The sequence below is a fragment of the Protopterus annectens genome, chromosome 9.part0, assembly GCF_019279795.1.
Source record: "Protopterus annectens isolate FY-2018-M chromosome 9.part0, PAN1.0, whole genome shotgun sequence".
Lineage (NCBI taxonomy): Eukaryota > Metazoa > Chordata > Ceratodontiformes > Protopteridae > Protopterus > Protopterus annectens.
In genome coordinates, this window is record NC_056743.1 from 1,552,653,258 (window position 1) to 1,552,678,861 (window position 25,604).

Here is a 25,604-nt window from a genome sequence, read left to right on the forward strand (position 1 = left end):
CTTTCATGTCTTTTGTCTTGCCATAGTTTCATATGGTAGTTGCAATCAGCAAAGGTTGGCTTAGTGTTGCAAAGATTGTCAGAACTGTCATTATGAAACTGAAGTCTTAGCAGCAGGAATGTTTTCTTCCAAATACAATAAAAATGGTAATACAATAAAATATAAAGGGTGAAAGGGATTTCTTCCTGCATGAGGGATGTGGAAAGTAATAATATGTGAAGTACTCTAAAAAGCTTTGCAGATTGAAATATATGTCATTTCAACAAATCAGCTGTGATGAAATGCTACCTATCTAAAGTGTCGTCCGTTGGTCATACTATATTTGTTTCATATGTAATGGGTACCATTTTAGGTGGCTACATTTTAAAACCAACATGTTGTCTAATGTTAACAACAATGTTATAATCATGCTTTTTTACTATTTATTATAGTTTGATACACTACATATTTATTATTGCTTATACATTTAATTGCATAGTAACTATAAATACTGCTAATGTACTAGAAGCAGCCAGGAAACCAATTAAACCAACTGATGACCAGAGTCATCCAAGCTACAGAACTAAGCTCCATGGGTTATATTTAGCAAACCCATGGAATTCAGTTCTCAAAGCTGGGACAACACACTTCCTTTCAAAAATGCATGCAGTAATTTGGAATTATATGTATTTCTCTTCATCTTACTTTTATTTGGTGCTACTCACTGTTTACTATATACTGGAATTCAGAAAAAGGGAAAAAATATTCATCACTATATTTTCACTTCTGTTGATTAGAGGCAGATATATAATGTGTAAAAATATTTCCTTTAAGATGCAAAACAACATTTAGAACTGAACATAAAACACAAGAACTGTATCATTCATGACTCATTCATGAGGTGTTTTAAAGGAACAAATACCTGTACAGTAAAAATATTTTAAAAGTCCAGCAATTACAGTTTTACAACTCCAGTGCTTTTATTTTTCAGTTTTCTTTTAAGAAGAAAGTAAGTGCTGTTTTCTTCCTGTGAAACAAATAAACCATGCTATTATACTGAATTTGATAATAACAATATCCTTTCAGAATGAGAAAATATAGTTATTAAAGTTAAATGTCTTACATTTCACATTTTAAGATAATAATACAGTGACACTGAGCATGGAATGCAAATTAAAGAAACATGGATAAGGCAAGTTGTACCAATAAAGTCATTCACATTGCCCTGGAGTCCCATGAAAGTGGGGTGATAATCATCTCTGGTTTGCAAAATAAATTGTCAAACTGTACAGACTGTGGGATGGTTTGTTCATGTGGTTTACTGAAGTAATGTCTGCAGTGAAATGTAAAAACTAGAGATATAGTTGTGAAGTTTTATTGGCAAAATTAAATACAGTGTTCATCACTGTAATGGCTCAATTATTTTTGCTAAAATTTCTGTAAATATATTTATTGATCTACTTCACAAACATTGAATAAACATGTAATTTCATGCTTGTAAGATACATTTACTTGGTAAGTGTAAAATCTTGAGGTGCAAAAATGTATGAATTGGGAAAATAACATCACAATCAAATGCTACAGTACAAATACTGAAAATAACGTTATGGCACTGTTTCCTTGAAATAAGTGTAGGCACATGACTTTGGAGATTTAAAGATTTTTCTTTTAATTTTCACTGGACTATTCCTTGAGATTCTGCCTTAAAAATATGAATACTAAATGTTAGTGTACTACTAACTTAAAAGAGCAGTCCTAATTCAGTGAATATACCCAGCATAGTTTCTCCTAGCAGGCAGGAGGAGACTAACTCAGCCAGTACACATTACCAGAAGAAATAGTTTCTGCCAAAATATAATTTCAGAGTTATTTCCAAAGTTTCCGATGATTCTGTGACTAGTATCAGTTCTGTGCGATGGCTTGGGATAAAAATGAAAAGCCATTCTCTCTATCAGGAAAATAAGAAATTAGCTTAGTGACATGTTCATCTCATACTGATGTCTATCATGTAGTCTTTTGGAAGTAGCAGTACATCCACTACCTTGTTTGAGATGGCAAGCATGCTTTTATCTTAGCTTACTTTTCATTTTGATTTAACTTATTGTATTAATTGGGAAACTTCTGGGAAGCTCTGTTTTAAGAAAAGTCCTAGAAAGCCTTTAGAAAAGAAAAAATGCAGTTAATTACAGAACAAGTTATCAAACACAGATAAGCAGCAAAGAACATTTGATAAATTAGCAGATATTATAAACAAAAAAATGGTCAAAACAGAGTCAACAAGATCTCGATACTCTTGTGGTCATGAAATGGGTAGCTAAAGGAACATCAATTGTACTGAATCCAAACAGCAGAAACAATCAAAAGAAGATGGTCAGTAAAATGACAGAAACAAATAGATATGTATCTTGTCTGTGGCAAAGTATGCTGCCAGTTTTAAAGTCTATATAGTAAGTAGGGGATGATAGTAAGGTTAGGAAGCAATCTGAAGAGGTCAAATTGATTACAACAACCCTTTATATAATGCAGCAGTTAAAAATCCAGTTACGTCACAAGTGGTTTCTCAGTAATGATTTGAAGCAATTTTTATTGGTAATATATTAACAAATTATAGGAGAGTTTGTTCTATAATTTATACACAGCAACACCATACTTGGAGTCATCAAATTTGCTTTCAGATTCTGAAACAGCATCTGGTCTCCTGACAGCCAAAGTTCATGAGGACTCTTTATGATATAAGCTCCATATAAAGAGGGTTAGTTTGAAGACTGTAAAAGCCTACAGGATATAAGTCTTGGAATATATAAGATATGTATGCCTTCTACTACTTTTTAGTTTTCCCTAGAATATATAAGAAAGCATACATGTCATCTATTGCCATTTAGTTTTTTTATCTTTCTTTTAATTTGTGTCCTCTTCCCGTGCACTTGCACTCTGCTAACCACCATTAGCAGACAATATGTCATTATCCTTGTTTGCATAATCTTCAGATGTGTTTGGGCTATTGTAGTCTTTCTTATAGAAATGTTTTGTTTTATTTTTTGCAGATCCCTTGTATTGTAACACCCACGATGTTTCAATATTTTACATGTATGTTGGAACATTTCAGGAACGAGGCTATCAGTCTGAAATAATCAATGCACTTGAAACAGTACTGGATCTAAATAGTTTTACTGTTCCTTCTGGCAACAATAAAAGCTATGTGTATGTGTGCTTAGTCACAAGTCCCAGAGACCTTCACATGGATTGGAGTTTCCAAATGCTCCCAACATTCCAAATCTGTTACCTGAAAAAAAAAACTGGTAAAATGAATCTGTGGTTCATAGAACTGTTAATAGTAATATGTTTCAGAACCACAATGGTTAACTTATTGGGCATCCACTAAAACAGTGTTAAAATGCAAGTTTGATACATTGACTGTATGAAATGCACAGCATAAGACAAATTCATTCACCCACACACACAAATTATTAATATTTAAACAATAACCCATGCCTGGGTGTGGGTAATGCTGGATTTACCCATGATTGGTGTGGTTTGGTCACAAGGCGAAGCCCGAGTGACCAAACAAAGACAACCATGGGTAAATCCAACACTACCCACACCCAGAAGTGGGTTATTGCTATTATACAATGACATTATTTAAGGAAAAAAAACGTACTTTTCTTAAATAATGTCCTTGTATAATGGCGCCATGCTGTCCTTCCGCTGCTGGACAGCTCAGCTTTTCCATTGCTGATGTACTGTGCATGCATTTGGAACTTGCATTCCCACACATAGCCAGTACATCAGTGCTCGGGAAAGTAAGCAACGGAGAAAAGAAGATCTCTGTTGCTATGCTTTTTTTTTTTTTTTTTTTAAACCCTTAAAATTAAGGAATATATCAACGGAAAAAAGTCCGGGTGACCGGACCTTTTTCTGTTGTATATTCTCAACGGGCACACTGGTTGGGCTGGCCAATCAGCATATTCGTTTTACGATGTTACCGGCCAGTCGTATAATTGTAAATAAAACATGATTCTGAGTGTGATCTTTCTGAGGAGCAATAGAAGAGGGAAGTATTCATTTTAAATGATATGAGTGCTACTGCTTAATCAAATGAAATGTTAGAAATGCAATGTATACAGTACAAGAGAAAGTTAAAAGGAGAGGTAAGTGTTTTATAAGCTTGTTGGAGTAATGTTTGAAGACTCGAGTTTAATGTCTGTGTATCTCCACTCCATGAAAATTTAGAAAATAAATAGAAACTGCATTTGAGGGGGCATTGTATTTACGTCTGTTAAGGTTAAGAGTACAGTGGTAAGATGACCTCTTTGGATCTTGAAGTTATTCCCTTGGAAATTAACTGGACCAGGCAGAAGGATTTCCTGACTTTGGTAGAAGCACTACAATGAAATGAAAGAGAGTTGCTTGCATAATTAGCCAGGCTTCTTTTGACCAAATCTGTTTGAAAAGGAATGTCACTGATAAGATATGAGGTGGGAACAGCTTTTTTGCCAGTGCCACTGTGTTGCACTTTTTTGGTATTTAGTTTGAGACTGTTTTCAGTACACCGGTTATGTGCATATTACAGCCTCTTTTGGAGTCATTTCATGTCAGAGGAAAAACACATAACAGTGCCCAGCCTGCAGTCATCAACAAACTTGCTTAACCATACTTCAGTAATATTGGCCTTGGATGTCTGCAAAATAAATGCCAAACAGAAGAGGGCCCAGTACTGATTCCTGTGGTACCCTACTAGTTACAATTTCATGTTCAGAGAAGATACTAGCAACTGTCACTACTTAGCATCTGTTGGATAGTCAGTTTGAAATCCAGTGGACAGTGTAGGGCTTTACATTAAGTTTATCTGACTTTTCAATAATACCAGAATGGGGATAGTGTCAAAGGCTTTCCCAGGTCAAGATCATTAGTGCACACAGATTGACCAGTGTGCACAGTGCCTGTAACCTTTTCAGAGAAGTTTTCTTGGTATAGGAGACAGGACCTGTCCTTCACAAAACCAAATTAAGTGTGGTCTAAATCAGTTAAGTTGTCTATATCTGCACAGATGAGTTCTGTTTTTATACATTTCATTGCTTTGCACAGAAGGCTGGTAAAGCCAATGGGCCTAAAATTAGCTGGGTCTGTAGAAAGGCCATCTTGTGTAGAAAGTCACAGTGGCTGATCTCTAGAAATCAGGGACAGACCATATAGATAAGCTGAGGGTAAATAGTTTAAGCAGAAGCTCAAACTGTCCATACTTGGCATTGATGAAAATGCAACCTGTTATGTTATTTGGTCTTATAGAAATGTATTAGCCTTCCACAGGGATTATATGACTTGTTCCATGGTGACTATAGGGGAAACTAAATTTTCAGGGATAGTGGTCACAACAGTGTCGGTAGTTATCATAAAGTTAGCACTAATTTGTTTGCTAATATATTGGCTATATTCTTAGGACTGGAATGTGTGATATTATGGATGAGCTCAGTGCATTGTTGAACATTATTCCTTAATTTCCCAACATAACTGATGAAAGATTTGTAGCTTTCTTGGGTAGCTGTAGTGACCAGAGAATCATACTCTGCTTTACATTTTCTAATGGTGCTCTTAACTTTCTTGCCGACATGTCTCAATGTGGTCTTGAGGTAGGGGGATGATTTCTTATAACCTTTCAGTATTTTCCATCTTTCATTTTCATACAGTGATTTAAAATTGTTGTTCCACTATAGAGGTTTATTCCTGAATTTACCATTATATTTTGGGCTGACAAGTGCACACTTTTCTGTGAAGGCGTTTAGATGCTGGTAAAAACTGGAAGGGAATATGACAACTCTTGGGTCCATTTGTGGGAGATTGCTGGGGATTTTGAGTTGGTATTCTATAAGATGAAGTATGGTTGCACTGGTGAAGTCCCTAAAGATGATTTCATTGGGTGGTGGGGTGATACCATTAAGCCTGGCAGAGACAGTAACTGATGTAGAAATGCATGGTTGGGTACAGACAGAAGCTAAGTTGGTAAGGACCAGGTAAAGGATATAAGACTCTCTAGCAGGTAGTTTCTAGTTTTACAATGTGCTCCAGTGCATCAGTATTAACAAAGTTTAGGAAATGCTGAGCATATCCACTTTTAGAGGTGTGCCAGTCAATGCTTGGTAACTGAAGCCCCCTAGTAAGGTGTTTGGTTTGATATTTTACCCACTCCCCATGACATTAAAGTAATGTTATTATCTTTGGTGGACATTGAAATAATAGTTGGATTGGTTAAGGGGGATTTGCATCTCCAGGAGCTTCAAGTTAGGATTGTGGGTAATTTCATGTGATTGATAGTGTTTTTGACAGAGACACTCCCTCAAAATTACTCATGGGCTTGAAGGCATGGCAGGTGCTAAACCCTGGAAGTGCTATCATTGCACTGAAACCATGTATCTGTAAATACACAGATATAAATGTGTTTGAGTTGCATTTTTCTATTTAGACTCCTAACACAGAGCAGTGCCATCATGATGTTTTCCAAATTTGAGTTTGAATTTGCTGCATAGGAATGTCTAATAAGGAGACTTTGCCTAAAAAGGCACTGTAGGGGCAGCAAAGGCTTTAACTGGTATGTGGACGCCGCCTACCACTTAGCCAATTGTTACGGCCAATTATTTTGCCCTGGCATCTAGGCATCATACTTGGTGAAGGCCAGATACTACTCAAGACCAGTGTCTATCTTGCCTCTAACACATGCATAGTATGTTCCCTCATGTCTGTCAGAGCTAACGTATAGATTAGCATGATTAGTGCTACAGTAGTACATATGACCAACATGGTAGATATCACAGCTAAGACCTAGTCAATGCATGCTCACGCATTCTCACACATGTAGTGTAGTGATGTGCAACTGCAGCTCGCACCCAGCCAACACAAGTAGGGCAGCACAGCTGAGCAAAGTGGCCAAGAGAAAGACCACTGTAGGTGTGCAAAGCATGGTAACTTCCCCGATCAGCATATAGACGGGGAACAACTGGAGTAAATAGGAAAGAGGGAAAGGGAAAAAAGCAAGCCAGGTAAATACAGAAGCATGGACAAAATGTGTGAAAGGTGAGGAAAGAAGAGTCATTTCTGTGTCCGAAAACAGTCTGAGATGAAGGGTAGTTACAGATGTCTAAGGATGGGATAGAGGGAGAAGAGAAAGTATTGGGGACAGAGAAATAGAGGTGGTATATACACACAAAAAAGTGGGATCAAAGTAGATGGATGCTTACAGAATGAATATGAGTTGTGATGGGGTGGGACAGACAATGAACAAGCAATGGGGAATGACATATAAGGAAGGGAGAACAAAAGACTGGTGATGGGGGGGGGCTGGTATGGTTGGCTAGCAGGCCAGCCTAAAGGGAAATAAACATCCACAACACTCCTCTGGTATAGACCAGTTACTCTGCTGGAGGCCTAATAGCCAGGGACTGACAGTTGTGCTACTCAAATTGTCATGCCAGAAGATGTCTGATGCTTCTGATGCAGGTATATAGCTGCCAGTGCACCTCTGCAGCAACTAACTTCCACACTTCATGCTGAACAATCCCCCTGTCCACTTAAAGAAGAGCAGCCATGACTCTCATCCTGAGGCCCAGAAAAAGATGGCAGAAGTGACTCCTTAAGTTCACCTCCAGCTGAGAAGTCTTCACCACCATCTTAAGATCACTGTTTGACCCAGCACTTGACGGAATAGTTGGTGGAGACCAAGCTGGTCATAGCAATTCTTCCTCCTCTTCTTTCTCCTACACCACTGAGCATGTAGAATGATGACAGACTGGGAAAAGATAACTAGATACACTCATGAGAATAACACCAATGCAGATGTAAACTGAATGGCCACACAGCACATACAGACCCTACTGCCTGGAAAGGTGTTCCCATATTCTGCAGCAGCCAGCTATGTTCAGTTAACATTCATCCACAGCTGGAAAACAAAAGTACATATTGTTAAGTATATGTATGCAACAGTTAAGGTAGTAGAAGACAATAGTACTGAAAACATTGCTTATAGAGCATTTCTAGCTCCCTCTTCTGAACCTCTGCCCCCCACTGGTGAACAGATCAGGGTGACACCACTTCAGGTAAGTGTACTGATGCCGGCATTGCTCATTGGAATGGGGGATGCTACTGACATTGATTAGTGTGGATGCCATTACATGCCAGGCATCTACTTTCTCAGTGGGTCATCACAACTGCCAAGTGGCCAATATCTGATGTCCCTGTGCAAGAAGAACAGGAAAATCATGATGTCTGTGGCATGCGAAGTAAATAAAAGTTTAAGCTCCAATCACCACACTCCAGCAGTGTCAAAACGATCCTTTATTTCCAAGTTCCACACATAAGTAGTACTGAAAAGTACTTAAAAACATGAAGACAGGCAAATAGATGATACTTATAAATTGTGTTAAGCGCTTTTTGTCCGGATTTTATCCAGACGTCTTCAGACAATCAAAATACATTTGAATAACAGCTTAAGTACCTTCGTCATGTAGTGTAGACCTATCAGGTCCTTGCTGTTGTAACACTACAAGTTTAAAGGTATATTACCTTACCACTCATTTGAGCATAACTTAAAGTTAATATTGTCTTTGTTAAGATAAAAATAAAGATGAAAATACTAAAATGGATGTCAACCTTGAACCCCATACTGTTTCACTGGGTATATTGTTTAACATCTAGTACTATAATCTGTTTTTCTTTTTATTTTATGCTATGCATTTTCAGTTAGATCATGTGTTGTGTTTTGTTATACTATGTTATACAATTTGTGTTGTACTAAGGTCGATGCCACTGACCTAAATGTACTATGTACATCTAGACAAGTTTTTTAAACAAGTTTTTTGACTCTGTAACCAGTCTACCTCTCTTATAGTTAATATCAAATGGGTACATGAATAAAATACCATATGTCTTAAATATCTGACATAAGTGAACAATATACAGTAAATAAAACTTCTGTAGTTTGTCAATATTAATAACTATTTGCTATACATACATAAAATATTGCACAATGTTAAAAGCGATAAAAAACATACTACCAATTCTTAAAAAGTCATTAAATAATCATTTAAACTTTTATGGAGTTTTTTCTAAAATTTAAATACAAATTTAACATTCTTTAAATTTTTTTTAAATTTTATTAAATTTCTTATATGGTTTTTATTTAAAAAACGTGTTTTTAGTAATGTTTTAAAACTAATGTTTATTAATAAATGTTCTTTAAGTAGTGTTCTTTTACTGCATCCCTCAGCGTCTTTGAACCAATGTTTTTGTCTGTATATATAGTCTTGTTACTATTTCTAACTTAAAGGAGAACCTAGATGACAGACCTAGAAGTTGTCATTTTCACCTAAATAAACTCGAGTTTCAATATACACGAAATAGAATATGTTTCGTTGATTCCTGGTTCACTACAAGCATCTAGTCATAGTTTCCAGTTGAGTTCACTTCTTTTTAATAACAGTTTAATCAGGCTATCATCTATGTGTTTGTTGTTCACGTCTTGGGTTATGTGGGAAATAACTTTAAACTTAAAACTATGGTCAGTGTTAAAGTCACAATGTTTAGCTAGAGCATTATCTGACTTTTTTCTTTCTAATAGCATATATATGCTCGTAGATCCTGTCCCTCAATCGATGGTCAGTTTTACTGACATAGAACGCCGGACATTGTTGACACTGGGCTAAATACACAACAGATCTGGTGTTACAATTGTATTTATCTCTAATGTGGAAATTCTCCTTTCTAATGACAAAACACTTTTCACTGTCTATATATTTACAAAACTTACATGTACCACATCTGTGTGTACCCGCATTATTCCTGTTTGGTTTGTAAGGTGTTTCTAGTATATTTTTCAAATTGAAACCACGCCTAAAGGTAATAATAGGAAATTCACCTATTTTGTTAAACAAGTCTTTATCTATTGACAGGTAGTACCAGTATTTTCTTACTGTTCTTTGAATATCTAGAGCTACTGGACTGTAGGTTAGAATGAATGAAAGGGGAAAGCTTTTACTAGTATCTATAGATTAATCAAAAGCTACTTAAGTCTCCCTCACTTCTTGTACTGTATGTACTTCTACAGTTAAACTACTTGTTAGTGTGACAATATGGTTGTCCAGAATCGGTTTGTACACACCTATACTTCTTTTCACCTTTACTTCGTGAAAAATATTTGATAAAAACTGGTTCGGGTACCCTCTGTGTGAACATCTCATGTAGTAACCTACGTTCTTCACTAAAGTCCTCTTCCATGCTTATCATTGTAGCTGCACGTACCAGTTGCCCCTTTACAACTGAATTTTTCTGGTGTAGGGGATGTGAACTGGAAAAGTGCAGAAATGAGTTCGAGTAAGAACTTTTCCTGTACATTTTTGCAATGTATCTGCCTTCCTGTCTATTTTTGCACAGTTCCACATCTGAGAAGTGGATCTTGTGTTCTTGATAGTCTTTAGTGAACTTCAAGAAGGCCCCTGTTGTGTTGAAGAATTCCACTAAGTTGTCGGCTGTGGAACTATCCCCATTAATTATAAGAAAAATGTCATCCAGGAACCTTGTGTAAAAAAATATTCTTTCCTTCCATTGGCTTGTAAATACAAAGTTAGTTCCCCAGTATGCCATCACTAAATTGGAGAAGCTTGCCCCACATGGGGACCCCATAGTTACTCCAATTTTTTGAAGGAACAGGCTATTGTTAAATGAAATGTAGTTATTTTTCAAAATAATATCCAAAAGTTGTTCTGTCAATCTAAGGTCATTATCAGTTGCCCCTTTGTTCTTCATAAATTCAGTCACCCATTCTATGCCTAGATCTTAAGGTATGGATGAGTATAAGTCACATACATCAACTATAAGAACATTTAGTTCTTCTCTAAATACCAAGGTGTTTATTTGTTCCAAAAAGGACCAAGAGTCTTTACAAATCTGTTTTTCTTTACTCACATATCTCTTAGGTATTGTCCACAACTTTTGCACAAGGGTATGTAATGGACTATCTAGCATCCACTAGTGCTCTTAAAGGTGGATCAGTTAGTCCTTTGTGGATTTTAGGTATACCAAATACTTGTGGTAATTTAGGAGATAACATAGTTAAGTAGCGGCTTAAGTTACATCAATTAACCCATCAATAAATAGGTCATTAAACATTCTGATTCTATTATATGCTGTGTTTAGCTGGTTTATACTAACTTCCTCATAGGTTTCGTTTTCTAAATCTGAAACCATTTCCTATTGTAGTGTCTAACTACTAGGCCTCCTCCCTTATCTGGTTTCATAAATCTGATAGGAAGGCTCCGAATGTCCGGCGTTCTACGTCGGTAAAACTGACCGTCGATTGAGGGACAGGATCTACGAGCATATATATGCTATTAGAAAGAAAAAAATCAGATAATGCTCTAGCTAGACATTGTGACTTTAACACTGACCATAGTTTTAAGTTTAAAGTTATTTCCCATATAACCCAAGAAGTGAACAACAAACACATAGATGATAGCCTGATTAAACTGTTATTAGAAAGAAGTGAACTCAACTGGCAATTATGACTAGATGCTTGTAGCGAACCAGGACTCAACGAAACATATTCTATTTCATGTATATTGAAACTCAAGAGTTTATTTAGGTGAAAATGACAACTTCTAGGTCTGTCATCTAGGTTCTCATTTAAGTTAGAAATAGTAACAAGACTATATATATACAGACAAAAACATTGGTTCACAGACGCTGAGGGATGCAGTAAAAGAACACTACTTAAAGTTCATTTATTAATAAACATTAGTTTTAAAACATTACTAAAAACATGATTTTTAAATAAAAACCATATAAGAAATTTAATAAAATTTAAAAAAATGTTAAAGAATGTTAAATTTGTATTTAAATTTTAGAAAAAACTCCATAAGAGTTTAAACAATTATTTAATGACTTTTTAAGAATTGGTAGTATGTTTTTTATCGCTTTGAACATTGTGCAATATTTTATGTATGTATAGCAAATAGTTATTAATATTGACAAACTACAGAAGTTTTATTGACTGTATATTATTCACTTATGTAAGATATTTAAGATATTTAAGACATATGGTATTTTATTCATTTACCCATTTGATATTAACTCTAAGAGAGGTAGACTGGTTGCCGAGTCAAAAAACTTGTTTAAAAAACTTGTTTAGATGTACATAGTACATTTAGGTCAGTGGCATCGACCTTGGTACAACACAAATTGTATAACATAGTATAACAAAACACAACACATGTTCTAACTGAACATGCATAGTATAAAATAAAAAGAAAAACAGATTATAGTACTAGATGTTAAACAATATACCCAGTGAAACAGTACGAGGTTCAAGGTTGACATCCATTTTAGTATTTTTATCTTTATTTTTATCTTAACAAAGACAATATTAACTTTAAGTTACGCTCAAATGAGCGGTAAGGTAATATACCTTTAAACTTGTAGTGTTACAACAGCAAGGGACCTGATAGGTCTACACTACACGACAAAAGTACTTAAGCTGTTATTCAAATGTATTTTGATTGTCTGAAGAAGTCTGGATAAAATCCAGACGTAAAGCACTTAACACAATTTATAAGTATCATCTATTTGCCTGCCTTCGTGTTTTTAAGTACTTTTCAGTACTACTTATGTGTGGAACTTGGAAATAAAGGATTGTTTTAACACCGCTGGAGTGTGGTGAATGGTGCTTAAACTTTTATTTACTTTATCTGCAGTTGGCTTTTTGGTTTTGTCTGTGGCATGCAAAGCTAGGGCTCTACAGTCAACACTTCCTGAAGTATCCATGACCTCTCAATCAGGGCTGCTTCAGGAAGAAAATGGTAGCTGTGTGCACACGTTTCACAGTGTAGCTCTGGATTGTAGTGCCAGGACATGGGCATAGGGCATACACAAGTCATATGCATGAGCATACAGATCATATCTTCATGTTCACAGTGACCGAAGTTACATGTGCTGTTCATAGTGACACCTATGGATAGCACAATTTGCACCAGCAATGATTCACAGACAGTGACATTAATTGGCTTTATTAGCACAAGCACTGTACTAACTGGTTCTTGTTAACACAAAGAACTGCAACACAGACATGATGTAATAAAGCTACTGACTCCTGATAAAGGGCTCCTGCAAGTTTGAAAGCTTCAGTAATTACAAAATCTGTGTTGGGCCAGCTAAAGTTATTACATCTCATCTGTGTTTCAGCATCTCTGTGTTTCTGTTAGAAAACCAACACAGTGTTTCTTATTTTTTTCTGGCTCTTGTTAGTGTAATATAAAGCATCAACACCATTAAGTGCAATACATCATACAGCCCTAAAACTTCAAAATAGAATAATTTTAGTAAAGCTTTTGTAGACATGGCTCTTCCAAAGGTAAGGTAGGAATCATGCCTGATAAAGCACCTCAATTACAAAAAAAAACTATGGTGGATGCCAAGAATGAGGCAGATGTAAAGGTGTATCTGTAGCTATAACTCATGACACTGTCATGGTACTGTATTGTACTGTGTGCTTGAATACCCACAGTTGGAGAGAGGTTCAAAATATGAATATACGAAATAATGAGAATAGAATGCCATAAGGGGTGTGATGTTCCAGAACTATATGCTATTACAGTATGTAAATGGGGGTTGAAACTGTGCATAGCATGAATTGCAGCTAATAACTAGGTGACAAAGGGAGGAGACTGTGGCTACAGCTATGTGCATCTTGCAGTGTGTCACATACACCCACTGACTGACATGTTGAATACATGGCATACATCTCCTGCTCAAACATGCCACAAACCAGACTTATTGGGACCAAAGCTTGAAGGGAGTGGTGCATGATGTAAATGTTAAGGGTCACCATAATAGATTTCTACAAAGGATGCAACAAAGGCTTACTAATCTGAAACTGAATGCAAATGAAAAGGTATGGAACATTGTGACAATCACATTTACCACAGGAGGTGCACTGTCAACCCTTAAGTGGCTTAGTATGTTGAGGAGTTTTTGATGTCTCTTGTCAGTGGTGAAAAGTGACCTCTTATACCTGTAGCCAGTCCTTCACTTCAAACATGCAGTGGAGTGTTCTATAGTGCACATTATTGTACATTACTAACCTGGAGGTTCTTCTAATGACACATGTACATTTGATGCCAGCCTAGCTCCCACATCTGAGCCATCTACAGGTAGGAGAGGTCACTCTTCTGCTGTTCAGTTGTGTTGGGTCTTCCACCAGTGGAACCTGTGAAAACATGAACACACATGATACTATTTTCAATCCAAACATGTATAACTCTATAACCCCCTGTGACATGCATACTGATACACATGACTATACTGGTATAGCATATATTGATAGATATACCTTCTCATGCCAGTTGTTGTAACTGAAAACCAGGAGTGCCTGTAAAGACAGATATGGCTGGTTGGCCTTCAGCTAACACTAGCAGGGCACCCGTGTCTGACAATGATGGCAACATACACATAACATAGTTTGATGACACAGTGGTATAGTTTGCTGCCCTACAGGGGAGGTCTCACCACCATTCACAGCTATAGAAGCCCTGTAGAGGTACATGCTGCATACATAGCCTCATTAGTGCATGGCAGTCATCCTGAACCTGTGAATTCCTCATAGGCTCCACCTATATCACCAACCCATACAACATCTGACATAAACTTGGCTAATGAGGTAGACATACCTGCCATGGGAGTAGATGCAGGAGGTATAATGCTACCATGACTGTAGAAATGCACCTAATATGGCTATACCAATTAGAATTAATCACCAATTGTGCAGGTCAGTGATGCAGGCACAAATGACTGCTTTTAACTGCATTTTGGAGACAGTGAGTATGCTCTGTGACTTGTGAGACCATGTTCAACATCCGCACATTGATGTGGAGTATAGGAACAGGGAACACACTGAGCTGCAAAGGTTGCTGGTGGCAAATTCTGTCTCCATGTATCTTCTGTGAGACATATTGTGATTCCTTTCTGGTTTCTGATTTCACAGGTCATGCAGTCTATGGTTGGTGGAGTGTCAGATGCAAGGTAGTTGAGCACAGACCATCCTAAGTCAGACTACATAGGTCACTGGAAACGGCATCACTGTCACCTGTGGACACAGACTGAGTCACCCCTACTTATGAGTATCATCCAGCTCATGGGCAACAGTGCCTCTGCCTCAACAGTGAGGTGCCTCATTAGGCTGCACATGCATGGGCTGTTATTCTACTCTTTCCCTGCTTACACTGTCCATGATATGGGTGACACTTTATTTATTTATCTTGTGTTGACCGGGTTAGTCCACTAAGCTAGTGGCCTTTTTCAAGGGTGACCCAAGGTAGTTTTTATACTACTTGAGGACATTTTGGACAGGGCATTTGGGAACTTCCCCTACTGTTTGAAGATATTGGATGGTGTCAGGGGACTCCTACAGCAGCAAGGAAGAGACCTAAAGAGAAGCAGCATCAGCATAGAGGAGGAGAGAAAAGCTACGGAGAGGTTGGAGGTGGAATGTGAGAATCTGTAGAAAAATGTGTTTAATATGGAGCTTCAGAATGTAAACAAAGATTCCTGCGTGGTGAATGCTACAAATGAACAGAGTGGTGAAGGCAGTAAGTCAGTATGTTGAAGTGGTGCAGATAACAGAACTGACATCAGGAAGGCCTGCAGATGATGTTCTATTAAAAATAATCAAGCAGAATGATCCAGGTGACAGTTCTGCTGTTTCTTGGGGTTAAATGGCAGATAACATTTTCGGAAGTGTTGAGGATGGTAATGTGAAAAAGGAACCAGATGATGAGACAGCAGAGAATGCAGCAGTTAAAATTTATGCAGCAGTGACAAAAAGTAAGAGCAAAGCAGCAGCAAACAGAGAGGGTGTCTGATTTTGTGGCAGCAGATAAAGCAGTAATTAAAACATGCAGCACTGACAGCAGGCAAAAAAAGAAGAGCAGCGGCAAACTGAAAGTAAAACTGTTTTTTTTTTGAAGAAGAGAAAATTAGCAGTGAGAATAATAAGAAAAAAATAACACTTCAATAAAAAGATATGTATGGGATAATTTTGTAACTGTTCTAGGTTTAAAGCTGAAGAAATTCAGTCTTTTATACATACTGGGATAGTGACGTTTTGTGACTTTATATTTAAAACTGATGGACTGATAAAATTTCTGGAACTGTGTAACAAAAAGGAGGGCATCTATCTGTGGAACAATTATTTATTTTCTGGTAGAAACTTAAATGTTGAAAATGCTACTTTGCAGTTCAGAACTGATTAACTGGAAGATTATGTTAAAAATGTATTCGGGGACTGTGTGAATCTGTTGATAATACGTACAGTGAAGTTTAAAGATGAGAAAAACTTATGGATTGGAAGGTGGAGCATGGAAGCTGTTTTGAAATGTAAAAAAAGAAAACACAGTGAAACACTTGACAAGTGTTATTTTTGTGGCTGGTCATAGAGGGACACTGAGATACATTTTATTTTCAGTTTGTTGTCATCTTGCTCTTGGAGGTACAGGAAAATGTCAAGTGCTTTTGGCTGACCAAGTTAACAGATGACTGCAAATTGGGAGCTATCATATATTCCCTTTTGACACAAACATCTTACAAGAGGGTCTAACACAAACAAATGACTGGTGCCAAAATCACAGATTAAAACTCAATGCCAAGAAATTCATTATAGTACCTTTTGGGAAAACTGCCACCCATGGTATTTACCCCATCGATAAGACACCCGTATGATTTGACCGGGAAGACAGATATCTGGGAACATAGGTAGACAGTAAGGTGACCTTTACCAACATGTGGCCAAGGTAGTAAGAAATTGATTCTATTTTGCCCAACTTATAAGTAAGGGCATGGCATTCAGGTCCATGACGTCATAGTGTCACTTTACTCGGCCGGTATCAGACCCATCATTGAGTATAATGCCCCATTTGGCAGGCACCAGACCAAACATATGCAACAGTTATAATGCCCATAAAGTTTCCTTACCAGAAGAACACATAGTATAAATATATTGTCCTATATGGCTCACATTAAACCCCTATCTCTGTAGTCTGTCTCCTACAGGTTACTGAGAGGCACACTATACATGGGAGAATTTTGTTTTTTAAAGTGTGATGTAATTTTTCTGTAAACTAATTCTGAAGAAGTCCTTTGAAAAGACAGGATGAAAGCTAAGTTTATGTTCAATAAAGATCCAGGATTTAAGCTGGTGTTGTGTTTAATGCCATATCTTACACTGTTTGTTTTAGTCTTGCATTGGATGTGTTTTACATATCAACCCACTGCTTTATTACCTTCTCAAACATCACTGTTAAGACCCATACAAATATTGTAGTGCCTGCATTCCTAAACAGTGTTAGCTAAAATTAGCCATATCATGGATCCCCATTATTGTTTGGTAACCCAACCGCAGATGCCTCAGAAAGTGACTTTGGGAGGTCCCCACTGATGAGTCCTTCTTCAATCAGAAATTGCAAGACTGCACCATGTTCTAGCCCCACCATTTTATAAATATTATTATTAAACTTATCCAGCCCTGCAACTGTACCTTCTTGCACATATTAGATACCTTGTGCTGGCTTCTAAAATACTGACTTCCTTACCATACTTTGTCCCATACTTATTTTTAAATGGCATTCCATTCTAGCACCAGCAACCACCTACCAGCCACCTCTACTTTATACATTTCCTTTAAATGAAACTATGTAATAGTCACCTTTCATGTTAAACTATAAAGATAAGTTATAGTCCATATATACAGCTAACAGCTTTGATAGGAGATTAGTTCACAAAAAATATAAGGGATTAGACAATGTGTTTTAAGGAATTTGGGATTGTTATGGAATGTCTGTGGTACTAATAAATAGTTCTTATGGTCAGATGCTGTTACAATGGCAAGTAGAGGCAATGATATTTCTTTACAGGTCTCCCAGTCTTTCCATGAACATTGAGAACCCATCCCTTATTGAACCATTAATTTGCCTACTTCCTGCCATCAAAGATCAATGGACATAGGTGGTGGTAGTTGAGGATAATGGGTTGTCATTGTGCATTGAGCCAGAGGATTCTTCTCTGGCTCCTAATCTCTCCATCCTTGGCCTTGCAGGTGGGTTGCAATGCTTGCTATGCTAGGATCCATTCAGGTGTGTGTATGTGTGTGTGTGTGTGTGTGTGCGTGTGTGTGTGTGTGTGTGTGTGTGTGTGTGTATGCTTCCACACACCCTCTCTGCATATTTAGACAGCACACACCTACTATGCTTACTAAGAGAGTAATATTCTCCTTTACAGGTTCATGTTCTTGTCTTCTGCCCTTACTGCAAAATGTATAAGGCTGGTGTCTGATTTACAGTTGTTTCTCATGCAGATAGTTCCTAACCCTCCCTCCAGGATGGTGGGATATTATGAATGTTACCTCTCAGATGGATTTCATTGTACTTCAGTGGGAATGCAAACAGTTCTGCTTTATAGTATATCTTGTCAGTGAAAGTATTAGCTCCGTGAAGCTAATAATCCAGTTTGGTAGTAGTGCAAAACCAGGTGAATGGTACATGGTAAATCTGATGATTCGTAAAGGTGCAGCCTAACTTCTGCTTGCATTAAGTTGTGAAGGAAGTCCACCTCTGGAAATCCCGACAGCTCAAAGAAGGAATGCGTGGTGATAGGCATTGTGGGCTACCTTACATTTATCTGATACTATCTAATCTCACTATAATCTGGGGTTCAGCTTTCTAAAGTTTAATGTATTAGGCAATGCTCATAGTCTGTGTACATGCAGACATATATTACCAACTGATGGATTAGAAATGTTATACCACAAGGTGGAAACCCTCAGATTACAGATGAAGAACATCATCAGAGGCAAACAGACTGGCAATTGCATTAAGTACATTCATGAGAAATTGGCTCCATTGACCTGTGTGTGGCATTAATGAGTCTATGATGTTGTCTATAAATGTAGGCTGCGCTCTTTAGTGGAAACATTCAGACAAGAATCATATATCTGTCAGTGTTGTGCTACATTTTTTTAAATATGCGTTTTAGAGTGACATATAGTAGCCATTATTCTGTAAAATGTTTTCACCCAATTGGACTTTCCTAGTAAAAAAGGCAATTAGTAGATAAATAAATAAATAATGCATTAAATAAATAATGTATAGTGGAGCAGTCACTGTTTTCTGTGTAATGTTTATTGTAATGCAGAGCAGTGTAATGATTTTTTTCAGTACGGCGTTCATAGTAATGTGTAGGTGATTTCTCATTTTTTTCAGTATGATGTTTACAGTAACATGATGGAGTACTTTTTCAGTACGACGTTTATAGTAAAGTAAGGCAGAGTAGTCATGTATTTGTTTCAATATGATGTGTATAGTAACATGTAACAGGGTAGTCATTTTTTCAGGATTGTGTTGATGGTACTATATAACAGAGCCGTAATATTTTTCTTCTTTGCTAATATGATTGTATTAATACATAATGGAATAATCATGTTTTTTCAGTATGTATAGCAAAGGAGTAATGTAGCCATTTTTTTCAATATGTTTATACTAATGTTTTGTTTATCCTAACATAAACTGGGGTATTCTTTTTTCAGTATGATGTTTACAGTAAAGAAGTATTTTTATGGTATTATGTTTACATTAATGTACAGTGTAGTAGTATTTTTTTCAGTATGATGTTTACAATACTGTTCAGTGAACTAGTAATTTTTAGCATGATGTTTACAGTAGTCATTTTTTTTCGGTATAATGTTTTTCTTCAATTAGAAAAACAGCCTGATGGTCCTTCTACCTACACCTAATTGACTCATCCATTCTATGCGGTGAACCGGGCATGCCTTGGTTAGACGAGAGCTCTATAGCTAATTTGTTCCTGCCATGGTAGTCCATTTGGTCCCCCAAAGTCAAGAGTCAGGTGATAGGCATCAGGACAGCTTGCTGATTCTGTGGAGTGGCTTACCCCTTCCTAGTGTAGCACCTTCCTCCCTCACAGTGGTTATCTGAGCTCTTCTGCCTGCTGCAGGGAGCATGTCACTGCAGTCTCACTCAATAGATGTATGTGTTTGTGTGTGTGTGTGTGTGTGTGTGTGTGTGTGTGTGTGTGTGCGTGTGTGCGTGTGTGTGTGTGTGTGTATGTACAGTGGCAGCATATGCAAACAGCCTCAAGCAACACTGGTGCAACATCTAGTGCTCCCATGAGGTGTCACCAAGGTGGCAAGCCAAAGCCACCTCCCTTCCCCAAGATGGATGAGTCTGCAGCAGTCACATGCTCCCCAGCCATCTCTATCAGATGTCCAAACTACCAACTGAACTCAGTTCTCCTGGTCCATAATCAAGGCTGTGTCCCTTTACACCACCACAGTTGGCATTTTTCGAAGGATAGTCATAGTAAGGTATATAGCAGAGAACTCAATGTTTCTAGTATGATCTTTGCAGTAATGTATAGAGGAATAGTCCTGTTTTTTCTGTATGATAGTTATAGAAAAAGTATAGAGAGTAGCCATTTTAATATGACATTTTCAGCAATGTAATGCAGAGAAGTCAATTTTTTTCAGCATGATATTTGTTAGTGAAGTATAAAGGAGTAGTCATGTTTTATGATGTTTATTAATAAAGTACAGGTGAGTGGTCATTTTTTTAGCATGTTGATTACAGTATTAAAAAGCAGATTAGCCATGAACATCTGATCTGCTTAGTACAGCACAGCAAAGTAGGTGTTTCCATACTACTGATACAGTGATGCTGATGTCAATGGCACCTGTACATGGGACATGTGCCTCCTATAGGTAGCTTACATAAAAGAAAGTAGGACAAGGGATCCAATGTGGCTACTGCTCATAACTGACATCTTGTCTGTAGTGTCAAATAAGTTTGCATGTGCAGCTATGAGCCTTAGGCATGTGACATTTAGTAATGTTTTTCCTACGTATCACAAAACAGATTGAGTAGTCATACATCAGTAGCCAATGCGTATAATGGTTACTTGCTCATATTTTGAAGATAACTGCAACCCTTCGAAAAGTGAAATCGAAAGTGCAGAAATGGGGAAGTATATACTAAGTCTGACACTGCAGTATCTGACTATATATAAGTAGCATGGGGGGTTGTAGGAGGTACAACCTCCCATGTTGGGTGATGCATGGGAGGAAAGCACCCTGAAAACATGCTTTAAATCTATAGTAACAAGTTTGGAATCTGTTGCTATCTATTTGAAATGTGTTTTATTTTCCAAAGTGTCAGGACTCATAAAACTGGTCTTGCACTTCTGATAGAGAGCTATGTACAACACCATGTGCAGATGAACATGTTGTGCCATACTTCTATGGTCAGTGTCCAGAACTGAATGTGTTATTTATCATGAGTATTAAACGGAGCATCCATATGGCAGTGCTACTGCTACAGTTTTTATAGTTCAGTAGCAGGTCTGTATTTATTAACTGCAGTGTACATTTCATACATATGACGCACTAGCATTGTACTGTGTGTGTGTGTGTGTGTGTGTGTGTGTGTGTGTGTGTGTGTGTGTGTGCACGCACAAGCGTGCGTGCTTAAGAGAAGAAGACAGAGACAGTAAAAGGCAGACAGATCTATGACAGGGGACTTTTCTGTGCAATGCAAAAGAGCTACAGCTGCATATCAGGTTGGGACCTGTATATGTGCTCATCATGCAGTCCACTGTTGATGTCTCTTATAATGGCTGTGCGTTCAGGAAACAATACCTTTTTCCTGTGCATGTTGTGCACGCAGTAGTGTGGTGTAAAGTACTGAAACAGCTGATACATCAAGCACTACATTCGCCACCATCTCAGTGATTCTTGTCATAGTGTATTGTCACATGACCTACTCTCAACATGCTCTGGGCAGTGTTGTCTATTTCTACATCCTGAGTCATGAAATATGTCCATAGTGATCATTAAAAATATATTACAAGCAAGTCACATGTAAGAATGAGCTAGACAAATGTATTCTCATGCATACAAATATGGATTCCTGCATTCATCATGCACCATATCAGCTGATTATGAACTATGCAGTCTCAGTACCCTTTCTGTGTAGCACTTCCTTGTTGATCAGATACAGCAGCGGTAACCAGATCTGAATAGTACATGTACAACAATCTCTGTCTCATACATTCCTGCATTTTGACATTATCACTGGCTGTGTGTTACTGTACATATACATTACTGGTTTCTCTGACTCTTACAGTGATCAATCAGTCTGAATACACAATCATTGATCAGAGAAATGATGTAACTTGTGACCGATATCTCAATGTATTAAGATTTTTTCTTATTCACAGCTGTGTTTTTAATCATAATTAGTGGTTATTATAAAAGTGCCACCATATCCCCTCCATATCCGCTGTAGCCCACAAGGCATATCTAAACAATTTGATGTCCCTTCCTAGCGAACCTAACACTGTTCTCTTGGGAGACTTCAGTTATCCTTCCATTAACTGGAAAGCCTACATCACCACAAATACGTATGCACAAAGATTCCTGGACTTCAATCATTCCAACTCTTTAGCCCGACTAATTCAAGTCCCAGCTAAGGCTTCAAAATCTTTATTCTGGTTTTCACCACTATAGTTCTCTATGCCAGATCTGACCATCATTCAGTAACATTCAATTTGAGGGTAAAACCTGATTTACCACTTAACCTGTCTGCCCTTAAAGACTGTTTTAAGGGAAACCTACTCCTGCTAACTGATGACCTGATGAAATGTATGCACTCTCCTCACTTCAATAACCCCATCTCACAAGCAGACACATATGTGGATAATTTCTATGTCCACCTCAAAGTATGCATTGAAGTATTGATCCCCATAAGACACAAATACAATGCCAAGTTCAGGAATAATCCCAAATGGTGGAACATTATAGGTTCATAGGTTCATAGGTTCATAGGTAAGTACTAGACTATCTACCCAAGGGCATTTATAAGCCTAGCCAGAATGTAATGGCTTTCGCCACCCCCTTAGATTAGTTCCCTGTGCCTCTGTCCAGCAGAGCCATTAGTTCCCTGTGCCACTGTCCAGCAGAGCCACTGCAGTGATCCCGGGGTAAATTTTCTGTTTCCCATCCACCCGTCAAGGATTCTCTTGAAGAGTATTAGTGAGGGGCTCTGCCTGATGTATATTGGAATCCTGTTCCAAAGCATGGGGAGTCTCTGGGATAGGAATCTATCCCTCCAGCATGTCCTATTTATCATTGTGGAGAGGTTTATATCTCTAGAGCGTGTGGCTCTCCGGGATTTGTTTTTTTTTTTAGGTGGAGCATGTCCATCAATTCTGGTTTGGACATGGCCTTGTATGTCAGGCAGAGATCATCTCTGAGTAAGCAGTATGCAACCGAGTACAGCTGGAGTTTCTTGAGTCGGGCTGCATAGGGCATCTGTTTGCGGCCAGTAATCCTCTTGGTGAGGTACTTTTGTGGTCTTTCCAGCTGTTGCAGGTGTCTTGTAAGGTACATCCCAAATGGGGTGTTGTATTCTATGATGGGTCTAATGAGTGATGACTAGAGGGGCACAATAACCTCTTTTCTTCTAGATGCGAACCCTTTTGTGATTAGGTGGGCCACATAGAAGGATTTTCTAACCACCTTGGCAATATGATTATCAAAGGAGAGACTACTATCTACATGGGTCCCCAGATCCCTTATTACATTTTCTGTGTTTAGGGGATTACCACCTATGTGGTAGTTCACTGGTACTTTGTTTTTTCCAAAGGGGTGACTATGCACTTTTTGGCATTTAGCTTGAAGCCATGATTTTGACACCAGGTATCCATCTCAGTGAGACCCATCTGGAGGGTGTCTGTATCAGCAGGAGAATCAATTATGGCCCCTAGTTTGCAGTCGTCTGTGAACTTGGACAGCCAGAGTCCTCCTATGCTTGCCTGTACCTCTGAGAAGTATATACCGAACAGGAGGGGTCCCAGGACTGAGCCCTGGGGGATGCCACTTGTAACCAGTTTAGAGTCGGACATAGAGCCTGCAACTCTCACCATGTGGGTTCTATCCATGAGCCAGTTGGCAACCCATCTCGTGATGTAGGGGTTTATGTTCAAGCTGGTGAGCTTGTCTATAATACTAGAATGGGGAATGGTGTTGAAAGCCTTTGCAAGGTCTAGGTAGGCTGTGTGGACCACCTTTCCCTCATCTAATGCCTTGGTAACCATCTCAAAGAAGTCCAACAGGTTTAGGAGGCATGATCTGCCCTTAACAAAGCCAAAGTTTGGAGGTTCCCAATGTCTCTGTTAATGCATTCCATAGCCTTGCAGACCAGGCTAGTCAGGCTTATAGGGCAATAGTTCCCGGGTTCCGTTGTGGCTCCACCTTTGTGGAGTGGGATAACTGTTGCTGTGCACCACTCTGTGGGTACATAGCCTGTAGAGAGGCTGAGTTTGAACAGTGTGTTTAGGTGAGGAGTTAGTTTATTTTGGAGCTCTTGTAAGACACAGCCTGGGACACCGTCCGGTCCCATTGAAGCTGTGTTTTTGGCTTTGGATAGGGCTGTTTTAACATATGTGTCAGTGATTGACGGGGCTCTACATTCTTCTGGTATGGTTAAGGGGCCCTTTAGGGGATGAGAGGGGGGGTGAAGTTTGCACTAAACCTGTCTACCAGAATGTTGGCAATATCAGTCGGTGCAGTGTATTGTGTGCCATTCTGCATTAACTCAGAGCAGATCTGACAGTTTCCACTTAGGTTCTTGACATAGCTAAAGAACGCTTTCTGGTTATCTTTGGAGTCATTGGCAATTTTTCATTCTAAACTACCTTTGGATGATTTAATAAGGGATCGTAGTTTCTTGCTGATACTGATCAGGGATGTCTTTCCTTCTTGGGATTTTACTCTTTTAACAGTCCACAAAACAACAGAACAGGAAAGCGTATGCACAACAGCAACTACACCAGAATATCTCAACACGCTGGAAAGGAAGTACGGAGGCTGCTCTGCGGTTCCAACACTTTATTCACAAAATATCCAACACATTAAGTGCTTTCATCCACAGATAATGTGGACTTCCTCAGAATGTTAACAACATCTAATCCATACCCTTAAGTACTTAAAAAGGCACAAAAAAACACATTAAACAATTACTTAATTGGCATATCATCACTTATAACTGTAAAATCTGTTGTGAAACTATAAAAGTTATAGACAGTTGTAGAATTAAAAAGTTATACATAGTTAATAATATTAAACTTTGCATATTTGATATAATAACATGATATATTCCTATGTGTCTCTAATACATCTCATTTAGGGCTATTCCATTCACTTAAAGAGTACTCAATTAATGCATTTATCAAAATTAAACATTTGCATTTCATATATGTGGGTTAAAACAATCATTCAACTTGATAGTAAAACAGGTTTAATAGTAATATATTCATTTAAACCAGGCACATTGGATGCATCAGTGTACATTTGCCAGAACACTTCCCTTTTGCTTAGTAATACCTTTCTATTACCCCCTCGTGGACCTATTTCAACCTGTTCAATAATAGCAAATTTAAATACATGTGTCGCTCCACAATGGACAATGTTTCTATAAAGGGCATTATTATTGTCTTTTTTCCTTATATCATATATATGATTATATATTCGC

General features: G+C 37.9%; 1 long non-coding RNA gene across 2 annotated transcripts in view; it reads right to left on the reverse strand.

The window, feature by feature from the left end:
- Positions 1 to 805: 805 nt before the first annotated feature.
- Positions 806 to 25,604, reverse strand: part of LOC122812175 — an 86,976-nt gene continuing 62,177 nt past the window's right edge. Inside the window, exons 2-3 of one of the 2 annotated variants that reach the window (XR_006366349.1) lie at positions 14,097 to 14,221; positions 806 to 1,006 (exon numbers count right to left, since the gene is read on the reverse strand). This is a non-coding gene — a long non-coding RNA (uncharacterized LOC122812175). Of the gene's footprint in view, positions 3,263 to 14,096; positions 14,222 to 25,604 lie in introns of both variants that reach the window. The other variant, XR_006366348.1, reaches the window with a different exon arrangement.